General features: G+C 40.7%; 1 protein-coding gene across 2 annotated transcripts in view; it reads right to left on the minus strand.

Moving 5' to 3' along the window:
• LOC126284630 (extracellular serine/threonine protein kinase four-jointed) overlaps positions 1-15,721 on the minus strand; it is a 1,153,747-nt gene that overhangs the window by 940,130 nt on the left and 197,896 nt on the right. For both annotated transcript variants that reach the window (XM_049983702.1, XM_049983701.1), the window contains exon 2: positions 10,273-10,321. The gene's annotated coding sequence lies outside the window, so the exon portion shown is untranslated. The remainder of the gene's footprint in view (positions 1-10,272; positions 10,322-15,721) is intronic.

The following is a 15,721-nucleotide window of genomic DNA, read 5'->3' on the forward strand; positions in this document are numbered from 1 at the left end:
TCCTGCATTCCTGGCAAGGTAATCGATAATAGCATGTACTACAAAAATAAGAAAAGAAATAGAAAGAATCAACATGAAACGTTTTGAAGCAACAGAAAGAAAACTTTTCAAGAGCAAAATATTAAATTTAAAAGACTTTCAAGTTTGAAGAAATAAGAGATAGGTGACAATATAGGCAGAAGGAAGGAAGTTAAACATGGGGAGAAATCGAAGGAGTACTGGAAAAAGAGGAACAACAGGGAAAGAAAAGAAATTGAAGTTATTAAGCAATTATTCAAAGCTTAGCACGGAGTAACAGATTACTAACTGAGTACCTGGCGTTGATCGCGTATGTATTTATTCTAACTCTCTGTTAGCCTGTCTCCTCCTTCCCCCTCTCTCTGTCCATCACCTCTTCCCCTCTATGTCCATTTTTCCTCCCCCTCTCTCACTCTTTCCATCTCCTCCTCTCTCTTTCCATTTCTTGTCCCCCTTTGCATCCTCTCTCTTTCTGTCTCCTCCTCTATCTATGTCCATTTTCTCCTACCCTCTATCTCTCGCTGTCTCCACTTTCCCCTCCTCCTCCCCTTCTGTCTGTCCATCTCCTCCTATCCCCTATCTGTGTCCTCTTTCCATCTCTCTGCCTCACCATCTTCTCCACCCCCACCCTTTTCTGTCCATCAGCCCTATCCCAATAGGAGGTTGGTGTTTCTTCCCCTCCACATTATTTCTTTCCAGACAGTAAGTAACAAGTGTATCAAGTTTGGTTGAAACCAATCCAGGGGTTTAGGAGGTGCTTTTCACTCACAGCTTCACACACGCAGCTGACGTATATTTAACACATTTCACACATGTCTGTATACATATTTGACCTGAACCTCTAGCGAATTTCTCCCTGCAGTATCGTTTTCACGCAGGTCAATGATTATGACGTCTTCTCTCTTAAACTATATGCGGTATAATGATATACTTTTGCATACACATTCAAGGGCAAATGCAGATATTGTCTGCGAATCGTGTTGGAAATAGCGTTAACAGTGAAGAGTAAATGGAAAAGTCATGTGGCAAGGGCCTCCCGTCGGGTAGACCGGTCGCCTGGTGCAAGTCTTTTGAGTTGACGCCACTTCGGCGACTTGCGCATCGATGGGGATAAGATGATGATGATGAAGACAACACAACACCCAGTCCCTGGGCGGAGAAAAATCTCCGACCCAGCCGAGAATCGAACCCGGCCCCTCGGCATGACTGTAGGTCGCACTGACCACTTTTTTTTTGGTTGATCTCAGCTTTTTCGTTAATTTTCGTTGCATATGTTCGGGGTGGACGTCCATATGAGTTCATCTTCGATCCAGTCGCTCAGTTTTTTTGTGACAGAGGGCAGTTAACCCTCTGACCAAACATGCTGAGCTTCTTGCCGGCTTTTCACGCATCTCAGTGTTTATAGCGTCATACTTTTGCAGGAACATTCAATGGTATATGTGAATACTGACTGCAAAATGTATGACGAATAATGTTGGTACTAAAGAAGTAATAAATTAAAACGTCATGCCTCAAGCTTTACTGTATGAACACCGAAAATGTAGTAACGATAAATTTTTTCCTGTCATTATTTTTTGGCATGTCAGCAAAGAAAGTTTCATAAAGGTCAGAAACTATGTGTAAAGTTTGTTGAAACCTGCTCTCATTCTCAGATACTGAATAAATGAGGTCTGGTATTTACGCATCGTAGACTACACTAGTTTTTCTCGCCCACCTCCGCCCCATTGATAGATAGGTGGTACATATACCCATAGCGCTTCTTTCCAGACACTACGTAGAACGTGTGCCAAGTTTGGTTCAGATCGATGCAGTAGTTTAGGATGAGATGTGGAAGTACAAATAAGCTTTTTATAAAATGTTTTGGTATAAATGGCCAGTACTGGAGAGAAGAATTATACGGAAAATAGGTCATCTAAGAACTATAGCAGCATGGAAGTTCAGATGTAATGACGATGTGTATCGGATTCATAAAACAAAAAAATAACAGCAAACTCAGTGACTAGGGGGATCGTTTTGAACGTGAGATGGTGAAAGAGGTCTATAAATATGTGACATGAAGAAATAGAGAAAGGAATTTACTCAGAATGGAATGAAAAAATACTAACAAGAAAACAGGGAAAAACAGAAAGAAACCAGTAAAGAAGAAGTCTTAATAAAAAGAAACAAGAGACACATAAAGAAGGTAAAAGAATATTGGAGGAAGGGCAAACAACAGGACAGAAGGTAATTAAACAGCACATAACCCTTAGACGGGTGTCAGAAAATTAAAACTATGTAGGCTACATTAGATACTATGTAAATAAGTGATTCAAAAGACAGGAGATCAACACTAAAAGTTCCACGTTAGTCCTAGCATCAGAGTCAGCGCGCATTTCTTACAGAAGCTTTCTCACACATAATACTGCCGGACCTGCGTTACGCGATAAAAATAAATAAATTTGCTCGCTTATAATTGCTACGAAACGCGCCGACGCGAGAAGTGTCTCATCCAGTTATCTGCAGTGGCAGCTTGGGCTTCCGTAAAATTTTCTTCCCCTTCCTTTTTTTTCGCCCTAATGTTGTCCGCCACTGTCGAGCGAACGCTGATCCGAAACGAAAGCATCTGGAAAGCGAACGAGAAACGGTGGGGGACGGGGAGCAAGGAAACAGCGCTAGTTGCCGCACCGCTTGTCAGGCCGTCCGCCCCCATCAGACTCCGTTACAGCGCGCGCTCGCCGCCCGAGTGGCGATGGTTCACTTCAGCAGCGCTCATTTCGATCCGGTGTTTCCTTTCGGAATGATTAAATATGCACACAGATACGACTGGGAATTCTAGTCTGATTCTTTCCCAATCTGGTTTATTTGTGCTGCGAGGGAAATTCGTAAGGTGAGTAGAATGCGAGGCCGGAACTGACCGACGTAATGACAACCTTCGGTTTTTAGGCTCCTCTCCACACCTGTTGCAGCAAACTCTGAGCTGCGTCCTCATTGCTGCCTCTGAATCCAGAGTGCAAGTTGTTCACGTACAGAAGCAAGCGGCTTGCACAACTTCTTTCATTTGCACACCTGTCCATATCCATAGGTAGGATGATGACGAAGTGGGTAAGCGTTAATAAAATATTCTATCTTCGTCACTGGATTAATTTATTCTTCATGTTTTGGAAGTATCTTCCATCTTCATCTGTGTTTGTGGCAAATATTTAGCTTACACAAGCCTGCATTTTTTAAAATTTCTGTCTCGTGATTTCTCAATAATAGATGTTCTACAGTCAATTTGTTATGCTTCCTCTGAAATTTACTTACATATCGTCCGATAGATCAAGACTTTACACAAAGTAAGATTTTATATTTTAAAGATTTAAGTAACTGACTAACAAATATCAAAATAAAATTTCAAAAAAATGGTTCAAATGTCTCTGAGCACTATGGGACTCAACTGCTGTGGTCATCAGTCCCCTAGAACTTAGAACTGCTTAAACCTAACTAACCTAAGGACATCACACACATCCATGCCCGAGGCAGGATTCGAACCTGCGACCGTAGCAGTCTCACGGTTCCGGACTGTGCGCCTAGAAAATAAAATTTCAATCAAGACCTATATTCTTATAATTAAGGTTTTATTTCTTAAGTATATGCTAAAATACTGCAAACCGTTTTCTTAGCGACAATATGAATACTATGTTACATTTAGTTTAAACCTGCCTCTTTTTTTTTTTTAGTTCCTCGTATAATATCATCTTTGCTGTCCCTCTTCGATATCCAACACTAATCGATCATCCCACTGCAACTTCATCTTCCGTGCTACCCCTTCTACATCTAGTACTATATACATTCTCCGCAAGTCATTTCCTTTCGTATTAGCTTCGCAAAAAGAGTGAGGGAAAAACGACTGTCTTTATACCTCCATATGAGCCTTAATTTATCGTATCTTCGTGGTCCTTACGCGCAATGTATGTTGGCGGCAATGGAAACGCTCTACAGTTAGCTTCAAATGCCAGTTGTCTAAATTTACTCAATAGTTTTCTTCGAAAAGAATTTCGCCTTTCCTCCAGGGAGTCCCATTTGAGTTCCTGAAGCATCTGAATAACACTTGCATGTTGTTCGAAGCTATCTGTAACAAATCTAGCAGCTCACCTCTTCCATGTCTTCCTTTAATCCTACCCGGTACGAATCCCAAACAATCGAGCAGTACTTAAGAACAGGTCGCACTAGCGTCCTCTATCCAATCTTGTTTACAAATGACCCACACTTTCTCAAAATTCTCCCAATAAACCGAAGTCGACCATTCACTTTTCCTACCACAGTCCTCACATGCTCATTCCATTCCATGTAGCTCTGTAACGTTATGCCCAGATATTTAAACGCCATGACTGTGTCAAGCAGGACACTAAAAATGAGGTATCCGAAAATTATGGGTTTGTTTTTTCTAACCATCCGCGTTAAATTACACTTTTTTACATTTATAGCTAGCCGCCATTTCCCACTCCGCCTCCTTAATGTCCTGGTGGAACATTCTCCTTTATCCTCAATAGAATGTCGCAGAGTTCAGGGGAAATAGCCAACATGTGAATGTAGGAAATGAACTTTCATACACACATTACAACCGAACCTCTTGACATTTTTCAACATGGTTGAGAAAATGTCCTTATAATTTTTGTGTTTTATTCCCTAGAAGATTTTTAGCCAAAGACCTGAAGGTAGTCCATGAATCTATTCCTCCAACATTCAATTTATGCTCAAATTCGTGATCATTCGTTAGCTTGTGAGTTGGAGGATAAAAACAAATCCCAGCTTTCAATTTTTCTTTACTGATGAAGGAAAAATTCATAGGAAGGTGCTTAAAGCAGGATCCATCTTGTTGAACAGCTTTTGCAAACTGCTTCATCAAGCCCAGCTTTATATGTAATGATGGAAACAATATACATTATTTATTTATTTATTTTCTCTGCAAGCGGTTCATGCAATATGTCTTTAGTTCTTGCACAAAATGTCTAATATTTACATTCCAATTCTTTTGCTTAGACCAGCTACAACACTCACACAGCCCTAGGAACTGAACACTTGTTTTGATGTTGTGTCTTGGATCGCGGTGCCATCTGTCGACTGTTATTGCCAACTAATGACTGTATTTTTGTGATATCTGTGATTGGTGTGTGTGTGTGTGTGTGTGTGTGTGTGTGTGTGTGTGTGTGTGTAAATGTGCATTTGTTTTATAATGGCTGCATCTACAAATGGAATGTTTTGTATCTTATTTCTTTTATTAATTATAGAAGTGAGTCTGTATTGCTGTTTGTCTGCTCGTTTATCGCATGTTTGTTCTCAGCAGTGGCTTTCTAGATGTGGCAGTCTCCCTGCATTTGTAGTGGCTGTTTATTCTTATTAGTTTCATAGCTCGTCCCATGTTTGCAGGAAGTGGGTTGCTCAAATGGTGCTAAATAATAGTTCAACCGGCAACTGCGAATTCTGTAGCTGTTTTAACTCAAGATCTGTCAGTTTTATATTAATCTGGATTTGCATTACAAGTGCACACCTACAAAGCGAATGTACCAACAATGTTTTGTTGGTAGTCAAACAGGTAATTATGTTTTGGATTACTAGAACAAACTGTAGTACTCTCTATGACATCGTCGATCAATTACACTAGCCAAAAGTGAAAATGCACCTGGGATAAAATAAATGTTTGTTAACGACAACGACCACGCCGATAAAGAAAACGACAGTTAAAAACTCCAACCTTCAAGTTAAAGGGGGGTGCATTTAACTACAATTAATTTCATTAGCACTCATTGCCAATCCCTCTCCTTAAAGGATTCGAAGCGCTGCTAATGATAGCGTGATGTAGTTCTGGACAACAATACCTTTGAGCATTTTGTTACCATTTATAGCCTGGACTAGTGGCTGGAAGTCGAAGGGGAAGAGGAAGGGAGGAGCGGAGAAAATTTCATTGAAGCGCAGTTTCATTGAGTTACAAACTGTGTGTGTTCCTGTCTTGGAAGAACAGGTTACTGAAGTGTAGTTAGTGCGTGTGGTCATTATAATTATTGTGATTCAATATGCCTCGCAAAGGTGTAAACAGTGCTGACAGTTTTTGCTATGTTTGCCAACAAGCTACAATGAAATCACAGAGGAGACCAATGACGCCATATATTATGAAGGCGTACAAACTGCACTTTGGCTGTGAAATCAGGGACTAGGTCAATCTCTGGGCTCCTCAGGTACGTTGCATATCTTGTGTCTCGAGTTGTCATCCGTGTCTGAATCCTAGAGATCTTCCGTGGGCTCCGCTATGCCCATGATCTGGCGAGAACCATCAAACCATGTGAATGATTGTTACTTTTGTACCACAACTTCATCATCACATGGTATTTCCAAGGCGAAAAGTCTTCCTTGACATATACTAACATACTGTCGGCCACGCAACCAGTGCCTCAACGACACGGACTGCTTGCTCCTGTCCCGGCAGATTGTGATGGTGTCGAGGGCGGTAGTGAAACTACTGCAGCACCACCACCTTCATAACCCCGCTCTTCGAAATGAGTTTGATTTTATGTGTAAGGATGAATGTACAGAGATCCACAAAATAACGCAGTGTTGACTTAATGACCTAGTGAGAGAAATGGAATAGCCGAAGGGTAAAACTGAACTTTTGGCGTCAAGGCTACAACAGTGGAATTGTCATGATAAGACGGTAAATGTGACTACGTTCCGTAACCGCCATATGCCATTACTCCCGTTTTTCGTAAGTAAAAAGAACTTGGTATTTTTTAGTGATATGCAGGGACTAAAAAAACTGATCAGTGGAAATTCTTCATCGACTCCCCCAAAGAAAGGCCCAAGTGTGTGCTATTGCATAATGGTAACGTGTTACCATCGAATCCGACTGGATATGCACCTTATACGAAAGAAACGTGTGATAACATGAAACAATTGTTATTGCGATTGATGTACGACACGTTTAAACGGTAGATTTTCGGGTATCTGAAAGCCATATTATTTGGATTACAAAGAGGACACACCAAGTTGTGTTGCTTACTTTTCCTCTGAAATAGCCGCGCCAAAGCACTTCCTTATAAAAAGAAAGAATAGCCTACACGTCAGTTACCTGAACCACGAAGTCACAATATTATGCACGAAGCACTTGTCGAGCCTATGAACATAATTCTCTCTGCTCTCCCTACAAAATTGAGCCAAACGAGAAACTTCGTTAAAGCCATGGATAAAACTAGGGAAGCATTTCTCTATTTCTGGGAGAAATTTCCGCACCTTAGTGGGGCGAAAATAAAAGAGGGGATTTTCGTGAGATCCCAGATACTGTACAAAGATGAGCATTTCATCAACATCCTTTGGATGCCTTTGTTCTGGAGAACGCTTCGAGCGGCAAATTTCGGACATGTAAATGAGACACCAGGGGAAGCGGAGAGCATCAGTGTTAACCGATTATTGCTGGATAATAATCAGGGTATCACCAGCAGAAAACTACAAACTCAAGGGAAAACGGTTGGGTGTACGTCATCCATGACCTTCCTCCGACGGATAACATCAGGGTAAATTTAGATAATAACGTAAAGTTATCATAACTTCAAAACGAAAGATAATCTTGCATTTTCATTAATATTTTCGTTAACACACCCGAAAACATAATGATTAGCTGCTTTCATGCCAGTAACAGAAAAAAAGTAAAATTTTATTGCTTAGTGCTATCAACCAACTGTTCTATAGTCTACTGGACTGAATATAGTATTTCGTCTAGCAAAACAGAGTAAATGATAATTAAGCTAGTGAATAGCACGTACTTATGCTCGTTGCTACTTACAGTTCGCTGCAAACAGCTGACTTCCATCTGCTTTTACATCAACAACGAGCCAATTTTATTACTTAAAATCGGTATGTTTCGCTAATATTTCAGGTCGTCACTGAACTGGAGATTACAATATCTCCATCTTCGTACGTATTCAAATTCGTTGGAGACTTCGCCATAGTGTGTTTTCCTACTCAGCGACGTCTAATTCGTACTATCTCAAATGTTACTGATCGCAAATAAATATCTGCTCACCAAGTACATAATATTTACTCTCTGCTCTACATTTTAATCTGAAATATACGGAGACTAGCTTCCTATTTCGATACTAAGAGCTGTATGTAAAGAAAACAATGTAATTGCTTCAAGTCTAGCGCATATATCTTAGACCAAAGATGCATATAGGCAGTCCACGCTGCTCTTTCACATGCTCTTTCTGCAGTGCTCATATTTTAAAACACCTTCTGACAATAACTCACGAGGCAGATTCATGGATTAGTAATATCTATGGAGTGAGCATTCAGATGCGCACAACGGAATTCCTGACTCCCGCCACGTGACTGTGGTGTTACGTAACGTTGTCCGCAAACACTCTGTAGATTCTGAACATCTCTGCTTAGCTAATACAGAGATACCCATCTCTAAAAGTTCCGTGGATTTTATACGCTCGTTTCATCGGCATTTTGATAATTTGCATTCCATATCTGGAAAACCTGGCCTCAAGCTTGAGCACATAAATGCAAGGGAGTTGTTTACAAGAAGTGTCGCAACTCGTTCTAGAAGGAGACAACGAAACATCCACCGCTATTTTTAGGCATTTTACTGCATGTGATCGTATTGCTTAGTCTCTGTCGTAATAAATTATTTTGTGGTGACATTCCTAAATGGCTTTCTAGAACGCCAGAATGAAAGTTTCCCGAGAAACATCCAATTTGGAGGTATATCATGCAGTTAATTAGCGATTTATCGCACTGTGAAATATTTTGGGCGGTCTGTTTTCGTTTAAACCTCCAGGTAGTATATACTGCCCGTCCAAAACGTTCCGAGATTGTTTTTATTCGTGAACTATAAGAGACGTCAGTGCAGTAACTACGCCGGGAGCTTGAACTAACAACTTTGAACAGCAGATGTTCATTCGACCAGCGAAGTGGTCACCAAACTATGGCTTCTATTTAGTGGAACCAACTGATTTGTATGTGTTACTACCACTATCAAATAATGCCAGTACCCAGTGCAACCTGAGTTCTGTACAAATTCAGTTCAGTAATGGAGTCATTGTAAGCATTATGAATTGATCTTTCTGTGTGAAGACGCATTGCTACAGTAGCCTTAGAATTATCATATGCACTGAGTGTATTGAAAATTTACATGTTTTGTGATAAGTTATTTATTACCTTTTATTAAACTACTCATCGGATAAGAAACGTGACAGCACACAGCGCGAACAGAAAAATGGCAACATCTTTCGTACACTGTGACTCTAAAAAGAAGGCAGATGAACTTTTTTTCATTACCTCTTTTGGTTAAGCAACCTGTTGTACACGCAGTGAAAATGCATAAATTACATACAGAGAAAAGTGTAGTTTTTCCGGGCGTAGCATGGTCTTTAATTTAACGGCTAACAATGAAGGCTTACTCAGGGACTCCCAGTACATCTAATTAAAATTATTACGCAGTTACTTCATGACAGCACTACGACTATCAGTATTTCCAGAAACAGGAAAATAAACACATTCATTTTTATATTCTTGTCAAAAATATGTTGGAAGAAATCTAGCTCAACTCACTCGTCCGACAAAAATTACAGTATCTGGTTACGTTTATAGTAAAAGATTAAAGCACCACCCATGTTATATTGGTAATACCAATTTGCTACATTCACCACTTTTTCTTGCAAATTTAATCACTGCTGCGGGGTCTATACCACTCTGGATCTGTTCCATTTTCCTTTAACAACGATTTCACTAAACGTGACTGGTGCAATAATTTTTATTTGAATCTTGTATATTATCCCAATATGTGGCAAATTTTTGGACATGCGGTTAAACTAGAAATACTCAGAATTGGTAACTGCGTCATATAAGCCCGGCACAAGGGAAAATTGAAATGTCTTTCAGACAAAGGAAAGCTGTACACAAGCAACCGTCTGCGAATCCGATCGCTGTGATTCTGAAGCCAGTCTGAAAGCATCTTTGTTTGACATGAGCAGCGTGCCGCGAATAAAAGCAGTCACGTCAGCTATGCCATCCTTGAAATTGATTGAAGTAAAGATTATTCATCAGTTTCCTTTTTTGTACAAATTGTTGAATTTTCGTATTCCTTGCTTTGATTGTTATGCTCCTCGCATCAAATAACATTATTGCTATAACACACGGCATTTCTGAATGGCTTAATGTGACATAAAAATATCACTCTTGTTGCAATTACGATTTTCAGTACCAATAACTCCCGAGTAATCTGAAGGAGATGTTACTCACGTTCCCAGAACAGACGACTTGCAAAGATCCTCAGGTGCGGGCACCGTCCCTGCAACAAACAGAAATGACATTCGCTTTTAGCAGTACGAAAAAATAATTCTATTGTCCGGAACAATTAGCGCAAAAATACCACAGAATTAAAAAAGCAATAGCAGACAAGGCAGTTCTTTCGATTGACAATATAGCGCACTGTAAAACTGATTCAAAGTCAGTTTTTTGTTTCTGTCAACACACTTTCCGAAACAACTTACTGGTAGCAGTACTTCCCCCGTCTTGTACAAAGCGCTTCATTTCGTCATGGAGCGTGGGTGGCAGAAAATGAGTATCTGTGTTTGGCTACGATTATTTAGTAACGGAGAAATGTACAATAGTAATGTTAAGGTAAATAATACATTTTAAACTGAACTGGTTTTGCACTACATATTCTCTCGCTTAGTACCACCCGCCAGGGTTGCCGAGAGCGCTAATGGGATGTTTCCTGGACTCGGGTAGGCGCGCCAGCCCCGGATCGAATCCTCCCAGCGGATTACCGACGAGGACCGGTATGCCAGTCGGCCTGGATGTGGTTTTTAGGCGGTTTTCCACATCCCAGTAGGTGAATACCGGGCTGGTCCCCACATTCCGCCTCAGTTACACGACTCACAGACATTTGAAGATGTTCGCACTCTTTCATGGCTTACGCTAGATGCAGACAGCTGGGGTCCACTACTTACATTCCTGGTGGCTGGAAGGGCATCCGACACTGCCAAATCCGAAATACGAATGCTGACCCCGCATTGAAGCAGTAAAAGACCCAAAGAAAGAAAGAAATTCTCTCACTTAGTAACAAGGGGGAGTTTCCAGTTTTCGAATGCGATCTCAGCTTTGTAAGTGTGGAAAAAAAAAGGCGCACAAAGATAACTAACGATGTTTGCAAAATTGTAGGCGTTTTGAAACATAAGCGTTTTGTATATAACACGCTTATAGTTATTTAAATTTAAGAATGGTTGTTGTATCAACCCATCATATGTCAAGGTAGATTAGGTCGACTTGAACAAAGACGTATGCTAACATTTTATGCTGCAATACACTTTTTTGTTTTTAGGAAATTAAGCAGCGTGTTCGCAACTACGATGTATCGCTGACGTTAACATAGTCACGCAACAAAGTTTGGTACATTATGTGCAAAATGCGAAAGAGTCTTTTATACATTTACATTTCTGTGCAGCTAATTCTGCACTTAAGCCCTTGATTAATACTGTAGAACTATTTTTCCCTAACCGTTCGCGTAAATATTGATTTAGACCCTACACATTTTATAATCGTGATGAGTGTAAGTACTGAAAACGGATGATAAATCAACGAATCGATTTTATATCGTCCTCTTGGTCTCTTACTCCCAATTTTGGACAGTTAAATGGTTTGCATTTTGTAATCGTTTCAGGATTTTTTCCCTTGTCAGACAAAATAATTTATGTTACATGGTTGACTCAGAGACGCAGAAACGAAACATATAATTTATTAAAATTTTGCAGGACCTCTACATTTTCTGTTTTATTTCATCTTTTTTTATGCCATTGTGTAAGCTGTTGTCACAGTCGGACACTCCCCTTATAAGCTGCTCACTAATCACGTACATATTGTGCTCAAATGATGTCTTGCTCCAATATCAAAAGAACTATAAATTAGAAAGCCAAACGATTAGAAAGTATGTCTGCCGCTTGCACTTGCGAGGTAGTACGTACATTTCCTTCTCCCCACACATGTTGTTTCGCCCTTTGTGTGACAGCAATTTAAGACGTTAGGGAAATTAACCGAAATTAACCATACACTCGACGTCTTACGGGAATTAGCGACATGCTACGAAAGATGAGGGTCACTGGCAAGGATGCTACGCCAGCAGTGTGCGGATAAGTGTGAGTATTACCCGAGAAATTTTCCGTACGGAGCACGAAAGAAGACTAGATTAACTACAGCGTGCACAGAGGCATTTTGACAGTAATTTCTACCGTGATCCATACGCGAACAGAACACGCGGGACAGTGGTAAATACAATGTGGCTGTAAGCAAACTTTCGCTACTGTACCCAGTGTAGACAGAACACTGTTTACCGTATGGGTACCAAACTTCATAATGTCCAAATTGTGCGCTGCAGGATTCACGTTGTTAGTTGTGTTAGTGTCATTGCTTCCCATGCGACGCCGGTACTGTTACGGAGACGCAGGGTTGAAGCGTAAGCATCAGTTTGCATAGATGGAGACAGTCAACATGAGTTTGGACAAGGTGAGCAGGACTTTACTTGTAAAGCTGTTTTAGCAACGTAACAGCAGTAGTGTTGCTGCCATTCGCGTGTACCGATGTACTGAAGGAATTCCGAGAGGTCCTATTTCCGCACTGGGATTACAAAACATGTTTTGGCAATTGTAATTAACTGGCAATTTTAGAATTACTCCTGAAAGGGGCGGACAGCCGACTGCGCCACAAATTTTTGAAAAAGTTGTAAGGTCTCTAGCTTATTTTTGGTATTCAATGAAAGTGGTGTGAGTTCTCTCTTTATTCGATGTGTTTACACTTCAAATCTGTACACCAGGTATTTTTCAAACAGAATTTTTCAATATTCGATATATTACGCCACACAAAAATTTTGAGTACAAGCAGCGTGATCTTTGTTAGCCAGTAGCATTTTAGCTACTAGTGTGGCATTCTGTGACAAGTAGGTGAGAGAGTCGGGTTTCTTTCACGCTGGTGAGCGGTCTGCAAAACACTGGCAGAACATAGAGATGCAAACGCAGAGGATATCGCTTTTTGGAAATATGATTTTGTAAAGACTGATTTGAGAGGTACGAAGATATTCAGGTACTGTTGTCGGTGCGTAGCTTGCCAGCGCGTTAATTTATCATGAGTTTGAGAAAGGTAAATATTTGGATCGATTTTTCCTTTATTGGTTCAGGTCAATTTGTTTGATGGTCGAGACGTGATTATCTGCTCACGTAGCTTCGACTAAGAGTTACAGATTTATCAAACCTTTACAATTTCATTAATTAATTTCATGGCAGAGTCGTGTTTTTTATAAGAACTGATTTTTGTAAAGATGGTTGAAATTTTTAAGGAATAAGGTTCAAAATATAGTTCTGAATGCTAGTCCCTTTCTGCCCATTCATTAAGTTTCGTTTCTTCCACCATCTCCTTACGAAACTTTTGTTTTGTAATTGTGTCTTACCTCACTGCAGTGGGCGGAGCTCAGTCACTCAGAGTAAAGTGTGGTGTGCTTAGCATAGCTGCTTTTCCTTGCATTGCAATTGGCAATGCTTTTCTTCAGCTGGTTTGCTGCAGCGTTGTATTTTAACATTCATCACTTTCGGGAAGAAACAGTTTTCCGTTGCCACAAGGTAAGCCATAAAAATTTGTTTGGACCAATTTAACATCACTCTTAGGACATAATAAAATAATTCACAGTTAAGCATTGCATTTTAAAACTATCTCAAGGTCAGATTAGGTACAGTTGAGTTCATATTTCATTTCTTTGTCATGTATTTTTATTCTTACAGTGCAGTGTTACATGTTCGCGTCTGTGTATTTAATATTCTGAATTTTACTGAGTCAGTTTGGATACGTAATTTGCAGACCATTTTGGCAAAAGCATTTTGTACATTTTTCGTGTCAAAGTTCAGTTTGTAATTTTATGTAGAATTTTTAGTCTGTTAGTTTAGTGTGTTGTAGCTGAAATTCTCGTGCTGTGGTGTCAACGCATTGTAACACTGTTCACTGCACTGCACAATACAGTATTTCATGGGACAGTCTCTTTAGTATACAGTTTTACGTTTTCTAATTATTTTCGGTGAAAATTGACTGCAATACACTAATACAGCTTCAAATAGACTTGACTTTTTTAATCATACGGTGTTTACGTAAGCACGCCACTTGAATTGCAGGTTCACGCCATAGTAGAGACACACACGAAAATTTAACAATAGGAAGCTATTTTACATACAAGCAAAGAAACAACAATAATAAAACAAAGCCGCGCGTGATTAGCCGAGCGGTCTTGGGCGCTGCAGTAATGGACTGTGCGGAGGTTAAGAGTACTCCCTCGGGCATGGGTGTGTGTGTGTTTGTCCTTAGTATAATTTAGGTTAAGTAGGGTGTAAGCTTAGGGACTGATGACCTTAGCAGTTAAGTCCCATAAGATTTCACACACATTTGAACGTTTTTGAATAAAACAGAGCAGTTACAAAGTTGCTGTTGCCATGTCTGAGAATGGTGGACGCAATATGGAATCTTCAGGCAGTGCACGAACTGTGGCATGACATGTGAACATTCCATGATTCATCGTGCGCAATGTATTGGAACAATTCCAGTGCGAGTCCAGGGTGTCGTGGATGCAGATGGTCATCACATTGAGCAGCGTTTGTAACTCGGAACATAAACGTGGTAGGCAGTTAACAAGCGTTACCCTCTCATGTCGAAACTGAATGTGTTTCTTTCCATGCTTTATTCGTTATACTACTTCTGCATGTCCTTACAAATGTTGCCATAAAGTATCATTGTCCTACTGTTACTCTTTTTTCACGGAGGCCCTCTCAAGTAGCGAAAGTCTAATTATAACTGCCCTGCACCTGGTGGGATGGTTTGCTGTGTAAAGTTGTAGAATCGGCGGCGTATCCGGCCGGCTGGGCGGCTGCTCAGCGAAACAGTAGGCCCGAGCCGGCTCTCTTGTTTCCTTTTGTCTGCGGGGTTTAATGTCCCGGGGAGCGCGGGGTCATTAGACGGCGGTCGGCACTCTTTGCCGCACGCAGTTTGCTGTCACTTTGGCGCTACGGGACGCTTTTATCCTCCCCCTCCCACGGCGCGAGTCGTGACCTCCGCCCCCCTGCCTCCCTCCCCCGCCTCGCAGCTTTTCGCACGTTTCGTCCATTACCGCCCCTCTCATCCGCACTCCGCTGTCACTCAATTACTCTGTAAATCGGCCATTGTCTTCTTCATTCCTCCACACTTTCCCTGAAACGACGGAGCCCGGATGTGCTGTGAACAGTTCGAGGCCGTGCTTTGGATTTTGTGGCTACGCCGTCCGTAGCGAGTAACAGCTTTCTCCTTCCACGTCATTCGCCTTAAAACGTATGTTGGATCAGGTCCGTAAATGATGGTTCCTTATTGGGTCAACGAAAGTATTTTTATCCCAAAATACAGTCACCGTGAATCTACTGTTAAATAGCTAATTACTAACAAATGCACTTGTCAACAGATAATACGGATCTACGCGAGGGTCGTTCCATATTGATTTGCATTTATTGTCAATACTCAGAGTGTGTTACCTGACGCATCAGTACAGCTGCAAGTACGTAGCACTTTGGTCTACCCGTAGGTGGCAGGACAATCTCTAGAAGCGTAATCCCATTTTCCCAACTTCTGTCTACATCTACATACTATACTTACTATCAAAACTTTCGAAGATGTACAGAAAGTATATAAT

This window comes from Schistocerca gregaria, chromosome 8, assembly GCF_023897955.1.
Source record: "Schistocerca gregaria isolate iqSchGreg1 chromosome 8, iqSchGreg1.2, whole genome shotgun sequence".
Classification (NCBI taxonomy): domain Eukaryota; kingdom Metazoa; phylum Arthropoda; class Insecta; order Orthoptera; family Acrididae; genus Schistocerca; species Schistocerca gregaria.